This window comes from Anabrus simplex, chromosome 3 (genome assembly GCF_040414725.1).
Source record: "Anabrus simplex isolate iqAnaSimp1 chromosome 3, ASM4041472v1, whole genome shotgun sequence".
NCBI classification, from domain to species: domain Eukaryota; kingdom Metazoa; phylum Arthropoda; class Insecta; order Orthoptera; family Tettigoniidae; genus Anabrus; species Anabrus simplex.
In genome coordinates, this window is record NC_090267.1 from 141655364 (window position 1) to 141668967 (window position 13604).

Here is a 13604-nt window from a genome sequence, read left to right on the forward strand (position 1 = left end):
GCCATTATATATTCCCATTTTTAGAAACGAAAGTCTCTACACTATTTTTTACAGGCTGTGGACTGTCGTAACGGTCATCAAAACACTCGCTTTCAGACGCATTACTGATATGATCTTAGAACTCAAAGTGATTCTTCATCTGCTGAGCATTTACTAATTCTTCCAACTCATCATCGATCAGTGGTCTAATTGCCATCGTGTCACAATTCAAACTGATCAGCAACAAAGCACTCATATTGTTGAGAACTGCTAATTACGATATCATGGGAAAAGCAAGAAACAGGCCTATTGTTATAAACGCCTGGAGGCTTAGTTGATTACTGAGAATAAGTTGGAATGATAAAATTCACTATTCCCATAAAATATAACAAAAATTAAGTTCAACATTTCATTTTTCCAAAAATATCCGAATTACATTATTCATATTTGTGTCGGGTGATAACGACCCGAACGTTACATATGTAACTATTACAGTTTATGCCCAAACTACTTAAACTATTTTAAACACACGCTGCTCTTCCATTTTCAAATGAAGTCACCAAGTTTCATAAACAGGGCTAGAAAGGCACTGGATTATATCAAAGACATCATAATTATTGGTTTCATAATTATTGTAATTTCATTAGTTTGATTTTAATGGTACTTTCTATTTATATAAATTTACAATATTAAATTCGGTTTTCAATTTTCCTTCTTTTTTTGCTTTCATGTTATCTGCCCTCTGAAAAAATAAATTCAGTTTAGGAAAGCCAGTAATTTTCATTTTGTAGCGTAACCCCGATAGTTAGCAGCCTTTATGTACCCCTACGAGAAGTGACGGATGTTCCATCCAGGAGGAAAAGAAAGTAGATGAGTATTTGAATGGTGCCAGGCAAACTTCAAGAACTCGCCTATAACGATTTCGCAGTGAAAAGTAAGTAAAGGACACAGTATGTATGTATGTATGTATGTATGTATATGTGTGTGTGTGTGTGTGTGTGTGTGTGTGTGTGTGTGTGTGTGTGTGTGTGTGTGTGTGTGTGTGTGTGTGTGTGTGTGTGTGTGTGTACTTTGCTATGTTTAGAAACTTTGCAAACGATCCTCTTGCTTCTAAGAAGTATGAATGACATGAATTCCCGTCTAGAAAATGACATGCTCTTAATTTTGTAATAAAACTATTTTCTAAGTCCAATCCTCGTTAGCTGTGGTGAGAAGTCCATGAAAGTGACACGACTCGATTATGGCTAGGAGCCCAACTTGTAGTGACGACTTAGGGACTGGTTTTCACTCCAATTAGCTTCGTGGTTTCTGCTATCTGACGTTGAAAGTTTTGAATGGATTTTCGATATAATGCAGACGAGTTTGGCCTGTCCTTTTAAATCCCCCTCGTCGTGTCACTCTGCTTAGCTAATTAGAACTCGCTGATAACTTGTGACCTCACACAACAAGCGCGTGTCGGGTAAACGCTGCGCTAAACTTCTTGAGACCATCACAGTACAAGTCATCTTCATCTCGGGATTATTATTTTTAGCATTTGTATTTTCGTCGTCCAATTCTTCACACACATATATATTCAAAGGAATGATACGAAGAGTTAATTAAACATCTCTTCGCTCCTCACTCGAGTTCAGAGAAAGAAGTAGTTTAATCACAACGAGTCAAGTTGCATTAATTCGCCTGGAGAATACCATATCCCTTTTACACCCTGACCTCACATTTGTGTAGATAAGGAATATTTTTCTGGGGTCATATTTCCATCCAGGCAGTTCAAACCTGTACCGCAGTCATGTTTGTAACGATGTGCTCCCTCCCGATTTCAACTGGTAATTTTCTTGTTTTCCCATTTTCTCACCAGGCAAATGCCAGGATTGTACCTTAATTCAACCCTTGTTCTAGCCACGCATCACCCCGCTCCAAAATACTTCTTTTCGGAGATATTACTGGACTTTTAGGTACTTTCTTCATCTTCTTTCGAGCTGTGTTAACCATCTTGTTCCAATCATATGATTCATGCATTGTTATATGAATACTGTACAGCCCTTTCAAACCCGGTGAGAAAATGGGAAAACAAGAAAATCATCTCCAGGCCTGCTGAGGGTGGTGTTCGAACGCAGCATCTCTCCAATGCATGCTTACAGCTACGCGACTCACTCTGTGAAACAAGTTCATTCGTATCTCATCGACTCATTTGCTAAGTGAACAATTTATCAGTGGGTGCGAGAAGTACTCAACCAGCGTTGATTTTGATATCTGGAGAAAATTACAGGAAAGCTTCCTGTCAACGACTGTCCTTTTGAGAAATCATCTTTGTGCTCAGTAATGTAGCATACTTGTTTCACTATATTGTGTTCTATAGTTATCTCGTTGAAAGCCTGTTTATATAACAGACAACGTCTCAGAACGCCACTGAGGATTGAAATACCAGTATAAAAGAAGGTGCTTTGGAGAATATGTAGCAGGAAGGAACTAGAACAGCGAGGGGTTAAAAGATAGGGCTAAGAAGACCTGGACGACCTATCTTGCGACCAGAGAAATGCACGAGAAAAGAAACATCAACCGACGAAAAGATGAGGACAAGGCAACATTTAGGAAGGGAATACTGTAGGTGGCCTGGACGATGACACTAGGAAGGCATGGGGCAGAGCAATTGGAGAAAGAAGAGAAAAATCCGTAGTAACTATGGCCAAAAAGATGTGGTCAAAAATCGTAACAGAGATCAAGGGACGAACTGTACGGAAAGAGGAGGACTACCTCAGAACAAATAAGACTCAAAAGAGCAAGGATTGCTGGACATGTGATCGGGATGGACATGGAGAGAATGACCGGAAGAGTTTGCGAGACAACGGGTAGGACCAGAGGAAAGACGTAGCGTTATCGAACTCCGGAAGGACTGGGCTGAGATGGGGATCAAGGTGGAAAGGACGGGGAACTCGAGAAATAAATACACACCAACCAACATGCCGTAGCTCAACAACAGAGGAATGGTGCATGAACAGGATGGAGAAGGACCAACGAGGCGAGACAGGAGGATAGGATACTGGAAATCTCAGCTGAAGAACGGGAGAGAAGGAGAGAGATGATGAAGAGTTTCTGGGAGGAGAAGAAGAAAACTCAAACCATGAGAAAGCTACGCCATAACGAAACAAGAAGGGGAAGAGGAGTGAGTATGGATGAATTATTAGTGTTCTTTCAAGAAACATTAAGACATTCTAACCTGCTTTAAAATTATTATTAAACAATTCTATGTTCCGCTTACTATGGTTTTGTCTTCCTCGTTATGTCTTAATGGGAACATTCAACTTACCGTGCAACTGAACTGTTTAGCTTTAAATTTTGAAATGGTTAAGTATCGTTCACTATTCGCAGTAAATGATTTTATCTTGTACAGAAGCATGGGGCAGGTAGTGTAGTCTTACGGATACAATAACGACGTGATTCAATAAAAGTCTATGTTTAGAATTACAATATCTTCGTTATTATTATAATTTTTTCGTTCGTTTTGGCCTACTAGGGACCACGGGGCTCTTAGCTAAGGTCTTCTGCTTTGTCTTGGCCCAGTATGCTTTCATTTTCTGGCCGTGCGCCTGCTTCCTTCCATCCATCCACTTAGGACTGGTGGTTCCTGTACTCCTTTTGCTTGTGAGGGACAGTGGGAAGACCCCCTGTAGGATGGCCTGTCAGTACCGAGATCGGTTCTCTATGGTCTCTAATGGGATCTCTAGTTCTTCTAGGTCTCATTTGATTGGAGTGATCCGCTTGGCCTTGGAAGCCTTTCCCCTACCTGTCACTGTGAGGATCCTGTTGGTAATTCTGCAGGGTTTCAGGCGGCTCATGTGCCCGTAGAAAGTCGGTCGCATTTTCCTCACTTCCTGATGTTCGTAGAGCTTCTTGTTGTGCCTGATCCTGTAGGTGCCATCCTCCTCTCTTATGGGTCCTAGTATCCTCCTCAAGATCTTCAAGTTCTAGTTTCATGAGTGGGTCCTTTCGATTCATCGATTCTATTATTATTACAGGGGATACCGTGGTTCACAGAGGTGAAAGAAGGTGCGGGTATGAATGGGTGGATCTAGAAAAGTCAGAAGATTAATTTAAAACTTTAAAATTGGAGCTATAGTTCTTCCTTATATCTTTTGTTTCTTTTTAAATTTTAAACTTTTCACTTTCCTAAGCAAATAAAAAATGAGGTACAAAAATCGAGCTCGTGAGCTTAGGTAACAATATTACAAAAATTAATCAACTAATAACCAATTAACAACCTCAGCTTGAAGCTCCCTAATTACAAATTTTACATGAGCACTATTGCTCCTATCAACTAACAGAAAAGGAGACGGATCTCCCAAATTTTACATCAGTGAAGGAGCGTCTTTGCTCTACAAGTTTACACTTTAGGAGACTATTCTCGAAATGTACAAATTCCAGGCCTATAAAAGGCACAACTGAGAGGGAATACAAGAGGGTTCCTCGCTCTTTATTCCCTAAGTTCGAGTAAGCTTGCTTGAGAATTTACATCAAGAAATAAAAGTTACATTGCGATAGAAATGTTAAACCTTCCTCTCGAGCTAGCTTTCAAATACTATTACGTTGTTAAGCAGAATCTGCCATTACCTTGAGCTGGTGGACCTCCCAAAGATGGACGAGAGAGCCCTTTCCCCCTGCCTCCGCTACGTACACACTCACTGGAGCGATCACAAAGACAGCATGGCTTGAGATGTCCCAGCCTTTATAGCGGAGATGACGGTTCCAGATTTCTCTGCGTCGAAACCTTGACACACCCACAATTTTCATTGGACAATCAAATAAATACCAAAAACCCTCATTGGTTACTTAAATAAATGTACAAATTTTCACATTGGTGGAGAGTTTTAGTTGGCGGGAAGAGATAGAAGTGTAGATAACTTTTGAACCAAAAACCGAGCTATAAACAATTCAGTTTAGGAAACCTTGGCATACAAAATTACTTTGAAAATTAATAGTTCATCTTCACCCCAGGGGGCGCAACATAAATTGACAGTAGTGCCATCTGTCGGAAAATGTCCAAACTTCATGAATCAAACAGTTTGACGACCCAATTCTAGATGGCCTTATAAAAGGCGCTTGATTTAAATGCACAGGGCAGCTGTACCTCCGGTAAAATTATTATTATTCAATCGATCAAGCAATCAATCACTACTTATCTGCATTTAGGGCAGTCGTCCAGGTGGCAGATTCCCTGTCTCTTGCTTTCCTAGCCTTTTCATAACTGATTGCAAAGAAATTGGAAATTTATTGAACATCTGCCTTGGTAGTTATTCCAATCCCTAACTACCCTCCCTATAAACGAATATATGCCTCAATTTGTCCCCTTGAATTCCAACTTTATCTTAATATTGTGATATTTCCTACTTTTAAAGACACCACTCAAACTTATTCGTCTACTGATGTCGTTCCACGCCATCTCTCCACTGACAGCTCGGAACATACCAATTAGTCGAGCAGCTCGTCTCCTTTCTCCCAAGTCTTTCCAGCCCAAACTTTGCAACATTTTTGTAGCGCTACTCTTTTGTCCGAAATCACCCAGAACAGATCGAGCTGCTTTTCTTTGGATTTTATCCAGTCCTTGAATCAAGTAATCCTGGTGAGGGTCCCATACACTAGACCCATATTCTAGTTGGGGTCTTACCAGAGACTTATATGTCCTCTCCTTTACATCCTTAATGCAACCCCTAAATACCCTCATAACCTTGTGCAGAGATCTTTACTCTTTATTTACAATCATATTTATGTGATTACCCCAATGAAGATCTTTCCTTGGGTACTTACAATGTTCCCCAAAAGGAACTTTCATCCCATCAACGCAGTAATTAAAACTGAGAGGTCTTTCCCTATTTGTGAAACTCACAACCTGACTTTTAACCCCGTTTATCATCATACCATTGCCTACTGTCCATCTCACAACATTATCGAGGTCATTTTGCAGTTGCTCACAATCTTGTAACTTATTTATTACTCTGTACTCTCTCTTTTTTTTTCTTTTCTTTTTTTTTTCAAGTTGCTTTACGTCGCACCGCACAGATAGGTCTTATGGCGACGATGGGACAGGAAAGGGTTAGGAGTGGGAAGGAAGCGGCCGTAGCTTAAATAAGGTTCAACCCCCAGCATTTGCCTGGTGTGAAAATGGGAAACCACGGAAAACCATCTTCAGGGCTGCCGACAGTGGGGTTCGAACCCATTATCTCCCGAATACTGGATACTGGCCGCACTTAAGCGACTGCAGTTATCGAGCTCGGTACTCTGTACTCTTATTATTATTATTATTATTATTATTATTATTATTATTATTATTATTATTATTATTATTTGTTTTGTGTACTTGTTTGCCATGAAGTCGGGGAAGTGACATTTATAGTTGTTTTTGATAAAGAATAGGTTGTGATCACAACAAACAACTCTAATTACTATTGCCCCAAGTATTAAGAATTTTTAATGTATATGATGCTCAAATAAATATATTTTTTATAATTTAAGGTGGGTATGAGTATCTTTTTAGAAAGTGAGAGCTTCTAATTAGCCTCCGAAAAGCGATCTGATTTTAAACTCATCGAGCAGTGGACTCCCAGAGTATTCTTAGGTGCCTTCCATCATAGAAATGATGCCAGGCTTTGATCGACGTTCAGAGCTTCGGACAAATCACGGGGTATGTGGATATCTCGTGATAAATGGAAAAGAAGATATTTACCATGTTGTGCCTTCCGCGCTGAGAAGTAAACAGTGAATATATCACTCCAGACTGCCCTCTGAGATCCTATAGGGATGTTTGTGGCTAGGAACACCTCAATTAACTGTTTCTATCTGTAATTTAGATATTAAATTGCAATTATTTCTATGTGCATGTCATACGATATATGTATGTATCTTCATACGGGGTGAGATGTTTCTACTACTGGATACCCTTCCTGACGCCAACTACAGTTGAGGAGCTAATGAAGATGAAAATATGAATGAAAATGTGTAAATAGTTTGAAGGAATTGACTGTGGCCTATGAACAGTAACTGTCCTGGTATTTACTTGGAAGTGAAGATGACAAACTACAGAAAACCATGCTCAGGACAGCTGACAGTGGGATTTGAACCCACGCAAAGCTTGGCTTCATAGCCGTAGCGCATTGACATGCGCGGACACTCCACTCAGGATGTCGTACGATAGATAAAATAAATTGCATGCCACCCATAGTTCAGTCACTATCATATTGTCAAAGCCTCAGGTTAGAGTGGGACAGATGGATGAAAATAACAATTTTGCTCTTACTCATACTAGAAGATAAAGAGCAGTGTGAATACTACGTTTCACCAGAGATAATGCTGAGATTTGCTTTGTGTGGTGAAGGGCTTCCCTACACCCCGAGTGATTGTTATTACATGGTGTCGTAGTAGCTACATCATCTGGAGGCCATTTGCATCTTCATTCCTGAGTACATAATGAACTTGTGTGGTAATTTCTGCTATTATGATGGAAGTGTAAAATGTACAGTATAGAGTGAATCTTAAAACAAGTAGCATAACAAGTGTTATTTTATTGATTTATGGTTGAAATATCTAGAAAAACAACATCTTAAAAACGACAATCAAAAGTCATCCAATTCTCTTCACTCCCAAAAGAAAGTCGCCTTTCGGTTGGAAAATAATTCAGAACTCAGTTTCTACACTCAGTTTCCAGAGTGGATTTCAGAAAATGTTATCAAATTACTGATCTTTCTTTAACGACTTCTCTTTATCAAATATGACGAATCATGTTTCTCGAAAAAGAAATCTGCGGATAATGAAAGAGATTACGTAAAGACTAACAAAACTGATAATATGACTAAAATCCGCAAAATTAAAATATCTTAAATTCGCGTATAATGTTAGATAGATAGATAGACTCACTAATTGTAAAGGATTCACCTAGGCTGCTAGTAAAATAGTTTCAGCATAGTTTTTTTTTGCTAGGGGCTTTACGTCGCACCGTCACAGATAGGTCTTATGGCGACGATGGGATAGGAAAGGCCTAGGAGTGGGAAGGAAGCGGCCGTGGCCTTAATTAAGGTACAGCCCCAGCATTTGCCTGGTGTGAAAATGGGAAACCACGGAAAACCATCTACAGGGCTGCCGATAGTGGGATTCGAACCTACTATCTCCCGGATGCAAGCTCACAGCCGCGCGCCTCTACGCGCACGGCCAACTCGCCCGGTCAGCATAGATCTGGGGGGTGTATTTAGCTCAGTGACTCACCCAGAAGGCGGCGGTTCGAATCCCAAATATTTGTTAAATATTCAGTCTCAGCTGTATACATGGAGGTAATATCGTTGCATACGCCAGAAATATATGATTAATTCACTTTACTGAAGAAAAGCTTTTTCACTAAACAATTCAAATATATTTATTTATTTATTTATTTATTTATTTATTTATTTATTTAGCGTATGGCTTTTAGTGTTGGAAGTGTCCGAGTACATATGTTAGTCATGTTTGTATCGGTCTTGTAACCCACATCTGGCGACAATAAGACTGCTTAGAATCAGATAAATATGCGTGAATACGAAAACATAGTTTTGAGATATTGCCATTTAAAGTATTGTGCAGCAAATAAAGACTTTTCGTCACAGAAAAATTTTAAAAAACACTATGGTTGTGTAAAAAGAAATATAATTATCTCTTTTTGTACCTCATTTGTAAAATTTTGGATCATCTCAGTAGGACAAAATAAGTTATTCCTAAAATTGCTGCATGTAGATACCTCTGTCTGATTCAAAACTATGACATGTAGTTACGCTTCTCCGATTCTAAACTAACTTCTAACCTATGTTGTAGGCTGGATTCTAATGAACAACTCAGGTTATAGTCGGCAACTGTTTACTTACCGTGGAATAAGTCTACATAAGAAAAAAAAATTAAAGTAGTGCATTCCGTGTTTCATTCTAGACATTTTTCAGAGCCCTCATTGTCTTTTTGGAGTCCGAGTGGTATCTGCTTGGAACAATAACCTTATGATTTGGCTAGTATTATTTCTCCTTCGCTTCTCTAATGCACTGAAGACCGCAGTAAACTGGAGTTAGCTCTTGTCTAGGGTTAATAGAACGTCGCTGAAAGACTGTCCTGCTTGTTGCTAAAACATGAAATTCTAGTTCATCGTAGGAGTACATGAAAAAATGTATAGGACTGTTATATTGCAGAAATGCGTCAGTACAGATGTGCAGATGGATCAGTTTACGCTCTAATTTTAAAGCACACTCTGTCTAGAATCAGAGAGATGTAGCAGCGCTTACGACAATGTGATCTATCCTGTTATAACAATCGCATAGACGAAGTATTTTAGGTTTCTGTGATCCTCAATGTTAGTAATGAAATGTTGATACGTCTCTATGATCCGTAATTTTAATACTGAAAGGTAACTATGCTTGCAGCTAATTCGTGGAGTATGATGGGTGATTCAAATATATTCATGCACTTCCTGATCAAAACTCTGAGGGTATCTACAGAAAGCTAAAAGTATAGTTGCGTATGTCTCATTCTAAGCAGTCGAATTCTAGCCTTCCTAACGTTCGCGTTCTCTCAGTATCGCTAATGAACACCGAGAAGTGACGGCCGGACATATTTTTAACTCACCTGATGGACGGAACCGTGCGCATCAATGTGGCGAATGAAGCATAATTACTTCGAAAAAGGAAACGTACTTTTCATTTAGAAGTATGAACATCTCGGTAGTAAGAGGTTCAAGTAATAATAATAATAACTTAAATGTTTCCACCTTTTCAATACAATATATTCACAAAATTACAAAATTATACGGTACTAGTTTCGACCCATCTAGGGGTCATCATCAGCCGTATTGGAGCAAAGATCATTTGTGGATTTCGCCACAAATGATCTTTGCTCCAATACGGCTGATGATGACCCCTAGATGGGTCGAAACTAGTACCGTATAATTTTGTAATTTTGTGAATATATTGTATTGAAAAGGTGGAAACATTTAAGTTATTATTATTATTACTTATATATTGTTCAATACGGACCAAAAACATGAAATTCATAACCATCAGTAAGAGGTTCATCTTATTTTTCTAGGAAAGGGGATGTAACAAGCTATATCTTGGGCCAATTTCAGATCTTGAAAACCCCCTCGTTTTCTCAACATCGCTGTGAAAAACAGACGGGATAAGGATTTTATTTGCAAGATGTTAGGAGTAGTCTTTGAGAGCAGATATATCTTGTAGCAATGGTAACGATGTTGCAATCCTCGGATTTTACTTTCGTGAGCAACGGGATACGACGTTCTTAGAGTAGGTAATACGCCTTTGCTTCGATAATAATAATAACTAGCGAATGTACCCGTGCTTCGCTACGGTATTCTACATTGTATTCGAATATCGAAGTAAATAGTGTACATGCAGTAAATAAGATTGTTTTAAAATTGCATGTCTCTTAGCGTTATCCGAGAAACAACATGGGGAGGTCCCCGTACGTTGTTTCCAATGTAAAGTGTTTGTTACGGATTTGTGATATAACGGCAGGCTCACTTGCCTACTGCCATTCACAATCGAGTTGGGAAGTTTACATTATAATTGCAGGCCCCATTGCCTACTACGCGGACAGAATCGATTTGGGGAGTTTTCGTTAAAATGGCAGCCCCCCTTTCCTACTTCCAGACAGATTACAGTTTTTATTACAATGGCAGGCAATTACCCTACTATCACTCGAAATTGAGTTGTGCAGTTATCATTATAATGCCAGGTCCATTTTCCTACTTCCAGCCAGCTTACTGCCAGTCACACCAAGTTGGTGAGTTTCCATCAAAATAGCAGGCCACTATGCCTAAGGCCAGTCACATTTTAGATGAGGACATTTCTTTATAATGGCGGGCACCCTTGCCTACTGCCAAACACAATCGGGTAGGGGAGTTTTAAACAAAACTGCATGCTCACTTGCCTTCTGCAAGTCACATCGAGAAGGGAACTATTCATTACAATTGTAGGCCTTCCTTACTAATGACAGTTACACAGCAGTTGGAGAAGGAACCCTTTCCTACTGCCAGTCAAAGTCGGTGTGGGGAGTACTGATTGCAATAGCAGACCCACCCTTTCTCGATCGCTAAAAATCGACATCAGTGAATATATATTGATCGACATACGAAAGTATATGCGTGTTTACAATATTGAAGACCTTCATTTACAGAATAACTGCTACTAAACGTACGTCATATCGACAAAGGATTATACCATAAGACACGCCGGATTTAGTGGCCTAAATGGCTGGTCCTATGATATGTCATCTATTCTTGGGTCAGATTGAATTAGAAACGTGGAACAGGGTAAAGGTTTTGTAAGATTATCTCACATTACATTACTTTTCAGATAATTATGTGACAGCTACATACATAGCATTTGGCTCACATATGGCTACTGGGTGGGCCAATTTTCGTGAAGAGTTTGATGATTCTGTATTTGCTATAAGTAATTGAAAGTATGAATTATGCATGTGAAAATTCCAAATTGACTTAACATCGATTAATAGAGAAAAATCAAACGTAAAAGGGGTAGAGATACGGCAAAAACTCATAAGACCAAGGTTGTAGACCATTCCAAATTGAACGGAGATTGTGCAATCCGTTATGTGATAGGAATTTCCGAAGGTCTGCACCATCATTAAAATTGCCTGCATATTTCGATATTCTTCGGGGATAAAAAGTGAAAAATTTAATGACCTAGGATGTTTTCCGTTCGTTACAGGCTAAAACGTAAAATTTTGTCAAATTTCAATTATCTTCTTTTTCTTCTGGCAGATTATGCCGCAATCTGGATTTTGGGCGAGGCGGGTAAAAATTAGGACTTCCAGGTAACTAAACCAAAAATTATGGAGTTGGTCATTATTACCCCTTAAACGGAAAGCTGTACGAAAATTTCGCCAAAATAGTCAGTGTAGAGGCACACAGTCGTTACGATTTGAGTTATATAGATAAGGAATCTGCTCCATGTAAAACACCTTCTGGGCTATGTCCGCTGGACTTAACCTGCAAAAGTGACCATTCATGATATCTCCCTTATTAATCCTCCTGACGAAAAAATGCTCATGAAAGAAAAGGGTTTAGAGGTGGAATTCTATCACGTTTGGTCGATTTCCAGTCAGGTTAGTCTTGTTCTGTATATATTGTGGAAGAGTAAAATAACCATTTCGGTTCCCTATAAACCGCCAGTCCATTCCGGAACATGAAATGTTATTTACGTTTAAAACCTACCTTTGGACAGGTGGATGCTAAATACAAAGTTTGGTTCGAATGTCTTCAGTAGTTTTCAAGTTGTAAGGAATACGCTTTACACGCACCCGCTCGTGAGTTAAGTCCGATGGGACTTGTACAGAAAAACGGTCCGTTAATGATATCTCCCTTATTAATCCTCGTATCGAAATGATGCACATGAGGAAAAAGGTTTAGAAATTAATTTCTACCAAGGTAGGTAGATTTCCATTAAGTTTGGTTGTGTATATTTTGTGGAAGTGCAAAATCACTGTTTCGGTTTCGTATAAACCCCCAGTCAGTTCAGGGATTTAGAAACAATATTTGCCCAAAACCTATCAAGGACTGGTGTATTCTAAATATGAGTCTTGGTGGAAATACATCCAGTAGTTTGTAGCACTTGCGTACATACGGCGTAATTAAGGAAGAAAATAATACAGTTAAGAAAGTTGAAAGTAATAGAAAATGGATTATAACTGAGGACAGCCGGATAACGACAAATATGTAAATGCCAAGTGAATGTATTGGAAAATCAAATGCCCCTCAATAAATTTTGCTAGTGTGAGTTATGGATATAATAAAGCGGTAACAGAGGAGAAATTTAGGTCCAGTGATTCTTAGGTAAACAAATAATAATAAGATGACTAATGGTGTTATTACTTAATCTATTCGAGGGCGGTTATAACATCCAACGATATTCCGCCAATATCCCGCAGATAGGCCGATTGACGCCTCTCTTGCCTTCTACCCAAGGAACAACCACGAATTTAAAAGCATGATGAGGAAAATGGCAATACGTTACTTCCCTGCTGGCATGCAGTCAGAGACGTTGCCATGGTAACCTGTAGGTTCGTTGTCGGTCTGTCGGTCACTCAATGCAGAGCATGATACCAGCGGAAAATTGTAAATTTCTCCGTCATGTGAAGAGTAAGGTAAATTATGAACATAACGAAAGTTGTTTATAATGAAGAGACGTTTCACATACGGTAAACTAAGTTTACAGAAAATCAATAGTATAAGAGAAAATGTAGGAAAACCATTCTGGTTTTCCTATAAACCCCCCGTCTATTCACAGATTTTAAAATAATATGCATATCGAAACCTTCCCCGGGATGAGTATACTCTAAATATGAAGTTTGGTTGAGATCTATCCGGCCGTTTCGAAGTGATGGTGGAAAAATCATTCAGGTTTTCCTATAAACCCCCCGTCTGTTCAAATATTTTAAAATGATATGCATATCGAAACCTTCCCCGGGATGAGTGTACTCTAAATATGAAGTTTGGTTGTGATCTATCCAGCCGTTTCGACGTGATAGTGGAAAAACCATTCTGGGTTTCCTATAAACCCCCCATCTATTCAAAGATTTTAAAATGATATGCA